This window comes from Pleurodeles waltl, chromosome 7 (assembly GCF_031143425.1).
Source record: "Pleurodeles waltl isolate 20211129_DDA chromosome 7, aPleWal1.hap1.20221129, whole genome shotgun sequence".
NCBI lineage: Eukaryota > Metazoa > Chordata > Amphibia > Caudata > Salamandridae > Pleurodeles > Pleurodeles waltl.
The window spans coordinates 1,286,787,950-1,286,798,618 of NC_090446.1; the positions used below are offsets into that span (position 1 = coordinate 1,286,787,950).

A 10,669-nucleotide genomic window follows, 5' to 3' on the forward strand; every position below is an offset into this window, starting at 1 on the left:
AATTTTTCACACAAGCGAATACCTCCCACAATATAAAATATCTGTAATAAAACAAGGGGAAAATACAATGAGGCATACAATAAAAAACTATTTTAAATATCCCAGATTACTGTGCTTGGTTGCCCCAAGAACATTTAATCAAACCCAGTCGCGGTTCGCCACGCAGAAATGGGGCAGGGTGGCATGGTAGTGGGTGACGGAAGGGGGGAAACAACAAATACTAAAAATAAATTAAAATAAAAACTTGCTGTGCACTCCCCCTCCATGCTCGTAATGCCAATTGTCTCATAAACATAGTTTACTATCATTTTATTTTTAAAGTTTTGCAGCAACTGCTGCTGCTGGCTGGGGCAATGCTCCTTTGCCATGACGGAGGAGCCGCCGCTGATCAAACCTCTACTATTCCCAATGCATAACCCAATAATGGGATCAAATAGTTAACCACCCATATGCGTACATGAGATGTGAGATCGCAACCCCCATCTATTCAAACAAAATTGCAAAGCCACTGCTTGCAGTGCCGTACACACAGTCTTAGAACGCCAGCTTCCTTTCCCATATGCCAAACCGCACTCTCTGGGACCCGAGATACCAAATATCAACCTACATCAGTTAATACAAAATTACACGATCATTCATTGCATTGTTTCTTTTCCAAGCCCACAATTCACCCCCATCATATGTCTGGTACTGAGCTCACCTATCAAATTAAGTAACACAAATGTTCACCCGTAACTTTCTCTTACAGGGTATCAATAACCATTGTAGCATCTTGACAATGTGCCATGATTAGTCAAACAGTCTCAACAGAAACTCCACCTTTAAATACTAATATTAACTGTAACACATCTAACTCTGATTATGTTACCACATGTGTATGCAAAAAACAATATGTTGGGTCCACTACATGTACACTCAAAGAAAGATGGAAAGAATACATTAGAGCAATCAAAAACAAAGATCACAAATATCCCATGGCTGTTAATTTTTATAAAGAACATTCCATATCGGAACCTGATGCAGTAAGATTCCTTGGTGTAGAACATATTGATCTGAATAGATGAGAAAAAAGAAGGTAAGGAGGTATTGTAAGGAAATGCCTCCTTGGCATGGTTACCCCCTGACGTTTTGCCTTTGCTGATGTCAAGTTATGATTTGAAAGTGTCCTGGGACCCTGCTAACCAGCCCCCAGCACCAGTGTTCTTTCCCTAAACTGTACTGTTGTCTCCACAATTGGCACAACCCTGGCATCCAGGTAAGTCCCTTGTAACTGGTACCCCTGGTACCAAGGGCCCTGATGCCAGGGAAGGTCTCTAAGGGCTGCAGCATGTCTTATGCCACCCTGGGGACCCCTCACTCAGCACATGCACACCGCCTCACAGCTTGTGTGTGCTGGTGGGGAGAAAATGACTAAGTTGACATGGCACTCCCCTCAGAGTGCCATGCCAACCTCACACTGCCTGTGGCATAGGTAAGTCACCCCTCTAGCAGGCCTTACAGCCCTAAGGCAGGGTGCACTATACCACAGGTGAGGGCATAACTGCATGAACAATATGCCCCTACAGTGTCTAAGCAAACCCTTAGACATTGTAAGTGCAGGGTAGCCATAAGAGTATATGGTCTGGGAGTTTGTCAAACACGAACTCCACAGTTCCATAATGGCTACACTGAAAACTGGGAAGTTTGATATCAAACTTCTCAGCACAATAAATGCTCACTGATGCCAGTGGGCACTTTATTGTAAAATACACCCAGAGGGCACCTTAGAGGTGCCCCCTGAAAACATACCCGACTTCCAGTGTGGGCTGACTAGTTTTTGACAGCCTGTCACACACTAGACATGTTGCTGGCCACATGGGGAGAGTGCCTTTGTCACTCTGTGGCCAGGAACAAAGCCTGTACTGGGTGGAGTTGCTCTCACCTCCCCCTGCAGGAACTGTAACACCTGGGGGTGAGCCTTAAAGGCTCACCCCCTTTGTTACAGTGCCACAGGGCATCCCAGCTAGTGGAGATGCCCGCCCCCCTCCGGCCACTGCCCAGCTTTTGGCGGCAAGGCTGGAGGAGATAATGAGAAAAACAAGGAGGAGTCACCCCTCAGTCAGGACAGCCCCTAAGGTGTCCTGAGCTGAGGTGACTCTTACCTTTAGAAATCCTCCATCTTGCAGATGGAGGATTCCCCCAATAGGATTAGGGATGTGCCCCCCTCCCCACAGGGAGGAGGCACAAAGAGGGTGTAACCACCCTCAAGGACACCAGCCATTGGCTACTGCCCTCCCAGACCTAAACACACCCCTAAATTGAGTATTTAGGGGCTCTCAGAACTGATGAAGATAGATTCCTGCAACCTGAAGATGAAGAAGGACTGCTGACCTGAAGCCCTGCAGAGAAGACGGAGACACCAACTGCTTTGGCCCCAGCCCTACCGGCCTGTCTCCCCACTTCAAGAAAGACTGCAACAGCAACACATCCCAATGGGGTCCAGTGACCTCTGAAGCCTCAGAGGACTACCCTGCATCTAAAAGGACCAAGAAACTCCTGAGGACAGTGGCCCTGTTCCACAAAGACTGCAGCTTTGCAACAAAGAAGCAACTTTCAAAGACCACACGTTTCCCGCCAGAAGCGTGAGACTTTCTACTCTGCACCCAATGCCCCCGGCTCGACCTGCTGAGAACTAACACCACAGGGAGGACTCCCCGGCAACTGCGACCCTGTGAGTAGCCAGAGTTGACCCCCCTGAGCCCCTGCAGCGATGCCTGCAGAGGGAATCCAGAGACTCCCCCTGACCGCGACTGCCTGCTTCAAAGAACCCAACGCCTGGGAAACGCACTGCACCCGCAGCTCCCAGGACCTGAAGGATCTGAACTCCAGTGCAGGAGCGACCCCCAGGCAGCCCTCTTCCTAGCCCAGGTGGTGGCTACCCCGAGGAGTCCCCCCTGGCCTGCCTGCATTGCTGAAGAGTCCCCCGGGTCTCCCTTTGAATCCTGTTGCAAACGCGACGCCTGTTTGCAGTCTGCACCCGGCTGCCCCAGTGCCGCTGGGGGTGTACTTTCTGTGCCTGCTTGTGTCCCCCCCGGTGCCCTACAAAAACCCCCTGGTCTGCCCTCTGAAGACGTGGGTACTTACCTGCTGGCAGACTGGAACCGGGGCACCCCTATTTCCGTTGAAGCCTATGCGTTTTGGGCATCACTTTGACCTCTGCACCTGGCCGGCCCTGAGCTGCTGGTGTGGTAACTTTGGGGTTGCTCTGAACCCCCAACGGTGGGCTACCTTGGACCCAACTTTGAACCCTGTAAGTGTTTTACTTACCTGTGAAACTAACAAATACTTACCTCCCCCAGGAACTGTTGAATTTTGCAGTGTGTCCAATTTTAAAATAGCTTATTGCCATTTTTGTCAAAACTGTACATGTTATTGTGATGATTCAAAGTTCCTAAGATATCTGAGTGAAATACCTTTCATTTAAAGTATTGATTGTAAATCTTGAACCTGTGGTTCTTAAAATAAACTAAGAAAATATATTTTTCTATACAAAAACCTATTGGCCTGGCATTTGTCTTTGAGTGTGTGTTCCTCATTTATTGCCTGTGTGTGTACAACAAATGCTTAACACTACCCTCTGATAAGCCTACTGCTCGACCACACTACCACAAAATAGAGCATTAGAATTATCTCTTTTTGCCACTATCTTACCTCTAAGGGGAACCCTTGGACTCTGTGCATGCTATTTCTTACTTTGAAATAGTACATTCAGAGCCAACTTCCTACAGGTATATAATCTTAAGATTGTAAAATGTATTTGTATCAGCACTGAGATAAGGCCTACTGGAGTTATGAAAAGTGATCAGAACATTTAGATCCAATCTTGTTATAGAAACTTTGTTGACAACCATGAGGATGTTTTAAAAAGGTGATTAGTTTTTATGAGAGTACACATTTCTGCACAACCCAAGGAAACAGACTTATGATGATCTTTTTGCCTCTGAGATCAACTATTTCTATTTTTTGCTATACACACTAGATTTTATCATTTTTTTTCTCAAGTAGGCTTCACCTCTGTTGAAATAAATAAATATACAGAAATATATATATAGTCCATCAAACGTTCCACATTGTAGCGTGCATATTAACGGGTGCATTCCTCTACAATCTCCAAAAACAAACAATTGCAAACCAATTGTCTCGTTGCACTCCAGGAGAGTTTATTGCTTTATCCAAGTGTGTACTTCAAACAACACCACCTACGCGTTTTCATCTCTCGGTCTTGCTCACAGTATGTGAGTTTTTTCCCATGTTTCTCTTTTATAGTTTTTTTTACCCTCTACCAAGTGCATTATAGAACCTATAGTCTTTATAAAAAATAAAACATAAAAACAACCCAAAAACATATTAATTCATCCCAAATTTTCTCAATAATGCATAAGATGATTCATTCCAAACTAACATGCAAGTTAGATAGGACACAATATCACAATAAATTAATATGAATATGTTTCTAAGTAATCTAGAAAGTTCTATACATCAAGTGGCATTTGTGTTCTTTTAAAGAAACTTATATTAAGGGGAAGCTACTATATTTTGTTGTTATGATCTACTTATATAAAATAAATGTTTTCAGAGTTCAATGATCATTGTTCACATTCACATATGCGTATAATAATTAATACCTCTGATATTTACTACCTCTCATGTTAACAAATTACAAGTTATGAATACCCTCCAAAACCTCCCTTAGATTTCCAATGTTTCTTAGATGACAACACATTTAGGGCCAGATGTAGCAAGGCTTTTGCACCTCGCAAACAGCGAAAATCGCTGTTTGCGAGGCGCAAAAGCCACATCGCGATGCCCATTCCCATTTTGCGAGTCGGTAACCTGGTTACCGACTCGCAAAATGGGAATGCGAGTCGCAAATAGGAAGGGGTGTTCCCCTTCCTATTTGTGAGTTGCCTCGCGATGCAGAATTGCTTTGTGACCGCGAACGCGGTCGCAAAGCAATTTGCAGTTACCACCAGTGTCACACTGGTGGTAACCCATTCGCAAAAGGGTAGGGGTCCCCATGGGACCCCTTCCCCTTTGTAAATGGCCCTGAAAATATTTTTTTTCAGAGCAGGCAGTGGTCCTATGGACCACTGCCTGCTCTGAAAAAATGAAACTGACACGTTTCATTTTTTCATTTGTAATGCATCTTGTTTTCCTTTAAGGAAAACGGGCTGCATTACAAAAAAAAAAACTGCTTTATTTAAAAGCAGTCACAGACATGGTGGTCTGCTGTCTCCAGCAGGCCACCATCCCTGTGAGTGCTGCGAGTCTCAAGGGGGTCGCAAATTGCGACCCACCTCATTAATATTAATGAGGTGGGCCTTTGCGACCCCCTTGCGACTCACAGATGGTGTCAGGGACACCATCCTGCATCCTGCATTGTGACTCGTAAATTGCGAGTCGCTCAGACTCACAATTTGTGAGTCGCAATGCCGGATTTTCCTACATCTGGCCCTTAGTCACAACATTCTCTTATTATAAACGATAGTGAAGTTCTTCATCCCCATTAAGGCCTCTTGGGATCATTGTTTTAAGCTGTATTAATAACCGTGATTCCAAACGCCTTAACTTCAGTTCCCGATCTCCTCCTCTATCATTTTTCTCAACAGTCGCGATACCAAAGAACTTCATGTTTGTCCAATTTCTTCCCTTATGTGTATTCAAATGTCTTGCCATAGCATAGTTCAGATCCTTATTTTGTACAGCTCTTAAGTGTTGTAATATACGTTTTTTAAAATATATATATATATATATATGCAAAGCGCGCACCGTAACTCTCGCATGGACACAAAAATCGCACCCCAGGACGGTGATTCACAAAGAAAGTTTATTCAGCAACACGTTTCGATCTGACGACTTTTTCACAGCCAAAGTTGGAAATCAAGTGCACAATCACCTTTAAAAACAAATTTCCAAAGCCCTCATGGGAAACCATGGACATGGAAAAAATCACCACGTTAGTGAAATATATGAGAACAAACTCATTCTGTACTTTTCGTGTGGGCATACAAACTTATTTGAAAGTTATAAATATTTTCTAATTTGAATCAATTTCAATAACTTATTTGGCAGAGCGAGTGAAAAAAAAATAAATAAAAAATATTAAATATGAATAAATTAAATTATTAGGTTACATTAAGTTAAACAGATGAAAGAGGAAGAGACATGTTGGATAAGTGGCCAAACATTTCAACAAAATATTACTACATCCCCATCTAACACAACATAATTTCTTATTATCACCCGTTCATTGGCAGATAATGCTAATTTATCATCCTGCAATCAAATCATTATTCTTTCCTCATGATTTTCAATAACATCAAAATCATCTTACAAAAAGCCCAGTTCATTCACAATATTTATTCCTTTACCCTGAGTTATAACCCCCATAAAATGAAGAAAAAGTTATATTGATAAGAACATACACCCATATCTGTTTATTAGCATGATTCATACAATTTCAAACCAAAAATGACAACAGAGAAAAAGTTTAGCCAATGTGCACAAAAAGCTCCTCATCTGTGTTCAAACCTCCCGGTATACGACGGTTCAACCGTATTAAATACTCGGATTCCATAGTCCTAAATTTCTTCTCCCTGTCGATACCATAAAAGGATAAATCATCAGCACTTTGTTTATGCATCAGAGACCAATGTCTAGCCTTAGGATAACTAGGATCAACATTCCTAATAGTCCTCATATGTTCCAATATTCTTTTTTTCCGGCTTCCCGCAGTATCGCACCAACCTCGTGAGGTGGATGTGATCGGCATCAGCTGGATGAGATTATTTGGTATTTTTGGGTTGATCCCCGCCGCCAACTTGTGAATTGAAAACTACATGAGCCCAGGAATAATAAATACAAGCGGAATTATGGAGGTACTGCTTGTCCTGCTAAATATGGCTTTTCATGGGTGAGCATTCTTTTGAAACAAACATTTGTTGGCAGAGGTCTCTGCTTGCATAAAACAGAAGGCGACAGGACGGTGATCTATAAAATATTTGGGGGTTGTGTAATTATAAGTGCTAAGACTGTTGGGCATTTACCCGTTTTAAACAAATGGAGCAGGTAAGAATAAAAAGGCTGGAGAAGGCACGTAGTCTTTTTAATGAAGATGGTGATATAATTAAAGAGACTCTCTGTATGTCAACTGAGGGGAATAAAGGCATGACCAAAACTATTAAACAGCATCTATACCAATATGTGAAATTACTGAAAAGACAGATAAACAGATGGTGGGAGGTAACGTCTCTGGATAATTATGTTGAAGTAGGGAGGGTGCTGAGAGGCCTATGAATTTTGATTACCCCTACTTATCAGAACCCCCACCCTAAACGTTTGGAGGGAGGAATGGTCAGCGCTTATGGCCAGCACATAAAAACAGATGATGATTTTATTATCTAAATATGGCAAATGTGAAGTAGATTACATTTGTCAAGTGATTGTAAAATTAAAAGCCTTTTTGGATGACTATCCGGATCAACTGGAGATAACACGATTCTTTAAGGAGATGGAACCTAGAGTTGAAAAATATGAGGAGAAGATTCAATTGAAAAAACTGAGGAAATTCTTATGGGATAGACAAGATTATGTGAATGGTAGGATTCTAACTTTTGGAAGGAAATACGATGGAGCAATTAAACAATTTAAACAAGTGGGTGAGTGGAAATGACAGGATCTGGGTTCCTCAGAATCCGGGTCTGAAATATATTCGGATATAGATACCACTCAAGATAAAGATGTTACATCTTTAACTACCACTGATGAATATCGTTTTTTACAACAGAATATAGGGCCTCGCAGAAAACCACCAAAAGAAACAGCCGGCATCAACGCAAAAGGAAAACACAGCGAGGAAAGATATACAAGCAGTTTGTCGTGTGGGAAAACGACCCATCAGCTGAGACGCAAGTGATGGGTGAGGCATCATTGACAATAGTAAATTTATCAGAACATGTATTAACTGACAATGAACGTTCTCTTTTGGAACTGGGAATTGTATTTTGTTCTGTGAGTGCTATGGACTATTGTAGAACACATGTGGATATCTTTTTGTTTGTACATGAACTTAAGTTGATGAAGATATGGAAGCAGCAGGAGAAAAAGCATAAGGACAATTTAGTTGATGTTGATGTGGCAGATCATACCTTTGATGATTTAGTTTTAGGTGATATAGATAGTCTTGCCACCTTAAGAGAACTTGAATTGGGTGGAGGTGAATGGGTAACTGAAAGGGATTTATTGTATGATCTGAATCTTGAATTGGATAGAACCTCTTCTAACCCCTTTAAACCGAGATCAATCTGTAATCCAGTGACACCTCATGATAATATTGATGTTTTTCATGAGGTCACAATAAGGGACCTTTTATTGATATGGAAAGACAATAAGCCTTGTTGTATGGATAATATTTCACGACAACAAAGAGATGCAATTTGATCCTTAAAACGACATACGAGTTTTGTTATTAAATCCTCTGATGAGGGAGGTAACATCGTTTTGTGGGACATAAAGAAATACACATGAGAGGCTGAGAGACAGCTGATTCGATCAGGAGATTATGAATTGACTAATTTTGAGTCATATAAACAGTCAATAGTGAGATATCATGGGATGCTTGGGGAATGGAGAGATAGAGGTTTGTTATGTGAGGAAGAGCACCAGTTGTTGTATGTAAAGAAACCAGTGGGCCCTTGTTTTTATCTGCTCCCTAAGATTCATAAGAATATGAATAATCCACTGGGTAGATCGATAGTTTCTGTGAATAAAAGTTTATGTGAACCTACCTCTATCTACCTTAATTACTTTTTGCTACCTTATGTTTTGAATTTACCATCATACTGTCGAGACAGTACTGACTTTATCAAGAAAATTTATGAGATACCATAGAAGGAGTTGTACTTTCTAGTTACAATAGATGTGGCATCTCTTTATACTTGTATTGATCATGAACAGGGGATTGCGGCATGCAAGCATTTTTCTAGGGACAAACCTATCTGCTTTTATGATCATTCAATAATGTTACTAGAAATGTTACGATTCTGCCTAAAGAATAATGTATTTTTGTTTAATTATAAATGGTATCGTCAGCTGATCGGGAATGCGATGGGCAGTTGCTTTGCTCCAAGTTTTGCCTGTATTTTCATGGGATGGTGGGAAGAACAGGTGGTCTGCATCAAACAAAATCAGGACTGGACAAAACATATAATTTTTTGTTTGGACTCTTTATAAAGATTATTTATTCATCATCTGGGATGGTCCTAAAAATATCTTTCATGATTTTTTGGAATGCATTTTGGAAAATAGTTTAAATTTGGCCTTTACACATAAAATAGACAATAAAGATATTTAATTCTTGGATATTTTTATCCAGGTGAGAGATGGAATGATCCATACCTCTTTGTTTCGTAAACCTACAGCTGGTAATGGTATATTACATGGGCGAAGCCATCATCCAGTGAAGCTAAAATGGAGTATCCCTTATGCGGAACTACTAAGGGCCAAACGAAATTGTAGTGATTTATCAACTTATCAAAAAGAAGAGGAAAGGATAATTGGAAGATTTAGGGCAAGGGGTTATCCAAGAAGATTCTCACAAGAAGCAATTGAGAAGATACATTTGAAATATAGGGAATAGCTTCTTTTCTCTGGAATCAGAAGAAAGGATCATTTGAACCAGATTTGTTTAATTACCACTTATAATGCTAAGTCCCAAAGTATTAAGAAAATGATTTGGATACATTGGCATCTTGTGAGAACCTGACTCAGTAATTGGATCTGAGGTATCTCTAAGTCCTTCTATTACATATAGGAAACCCTCCTCTTTGAAGGACGTTAGTACACAGCTGTATAACAATACAGATGGCCCAAGCAGGATGGTTTATGGAACAGGGAGGATTTGATAAGTGTGGCCATTGCAAAGCATGTAGTTCTATAGAAATGTTAAGACTTACCTTTTACCTACAGGGCAAACTAGATATATTAACAAATTAATAACATGCTACAGCGATATATGTGTTTATGTCCTGATACTGTGTGGTCTTCATTATGTAGGCAACACCAAATTTCCAGTTAAAAAAAAGATATTGAAACATATGAGGGCTATTACGAATGTTGATCCTAGTTATCCTATGGCTAGGCATTGGTCTCTGATGCATAAACAAAGTGCTGACGATTTATCCTTTTATGGTATTGACAGGGTCGTCCTCAACAAGCGAGGAGGAGACAGGGAGAAGAAATTTAGGATTATGGAATCCGAGTATATAATACGGTTGAACAGTCGTATACCGGGAGGTATCAACACAGATGAGGAGCTTTTTGTGCACATTGGCTAAAGTTTTTCTCTGTTTTCATTTTTGATTTGATATTGCATGAATCACGCTAATAAACAGATATGGGTGTTTGTTCTTATCAATATAACTTTTTCTTCATTTTATGGGGGTTATAACTCAGGGTGAAGGAATAATTATTATGAATGAATTGGGCTTTTTGCAGAGATGATTTTGATGTTATTGAAAATCATGAAGAAAGAATAATGATTTGATTCCAAGATGATAAATTAGCATTATCTGTTGATGAACCGGTGATAAGAAATTATGTTGTGTTAGATGGGGATGTAGTAATTTTTGTG

At 40.7% G+C, this 10,669-nt stretch overlaps 1 long non-coding RNA gene across 1 annotated transcript in view; it reads left to right on the top strand.

The window, feature by feature from the left end:
• LOC138247387 (uncharacterized) overlaps positions 1–10,346 on the top strand; it is an 80,996-nt gene extending 70,650 nt beyond the window's left edge. Inside the window, exons 2-3 of the long non-coding RNA XR_011194480.1 lie at positions 7,826–7,957; positions 10,238–10,346. This is a non-coding gene — a long non-coding RNA (uncharacterized lncRNA). The remainder of the gene's footprint in view (positions 1–7,825; positions 7,958–10,237) is intronic.
• Positions 10,347–10,669: the final 323 nt, after the last annotated feature.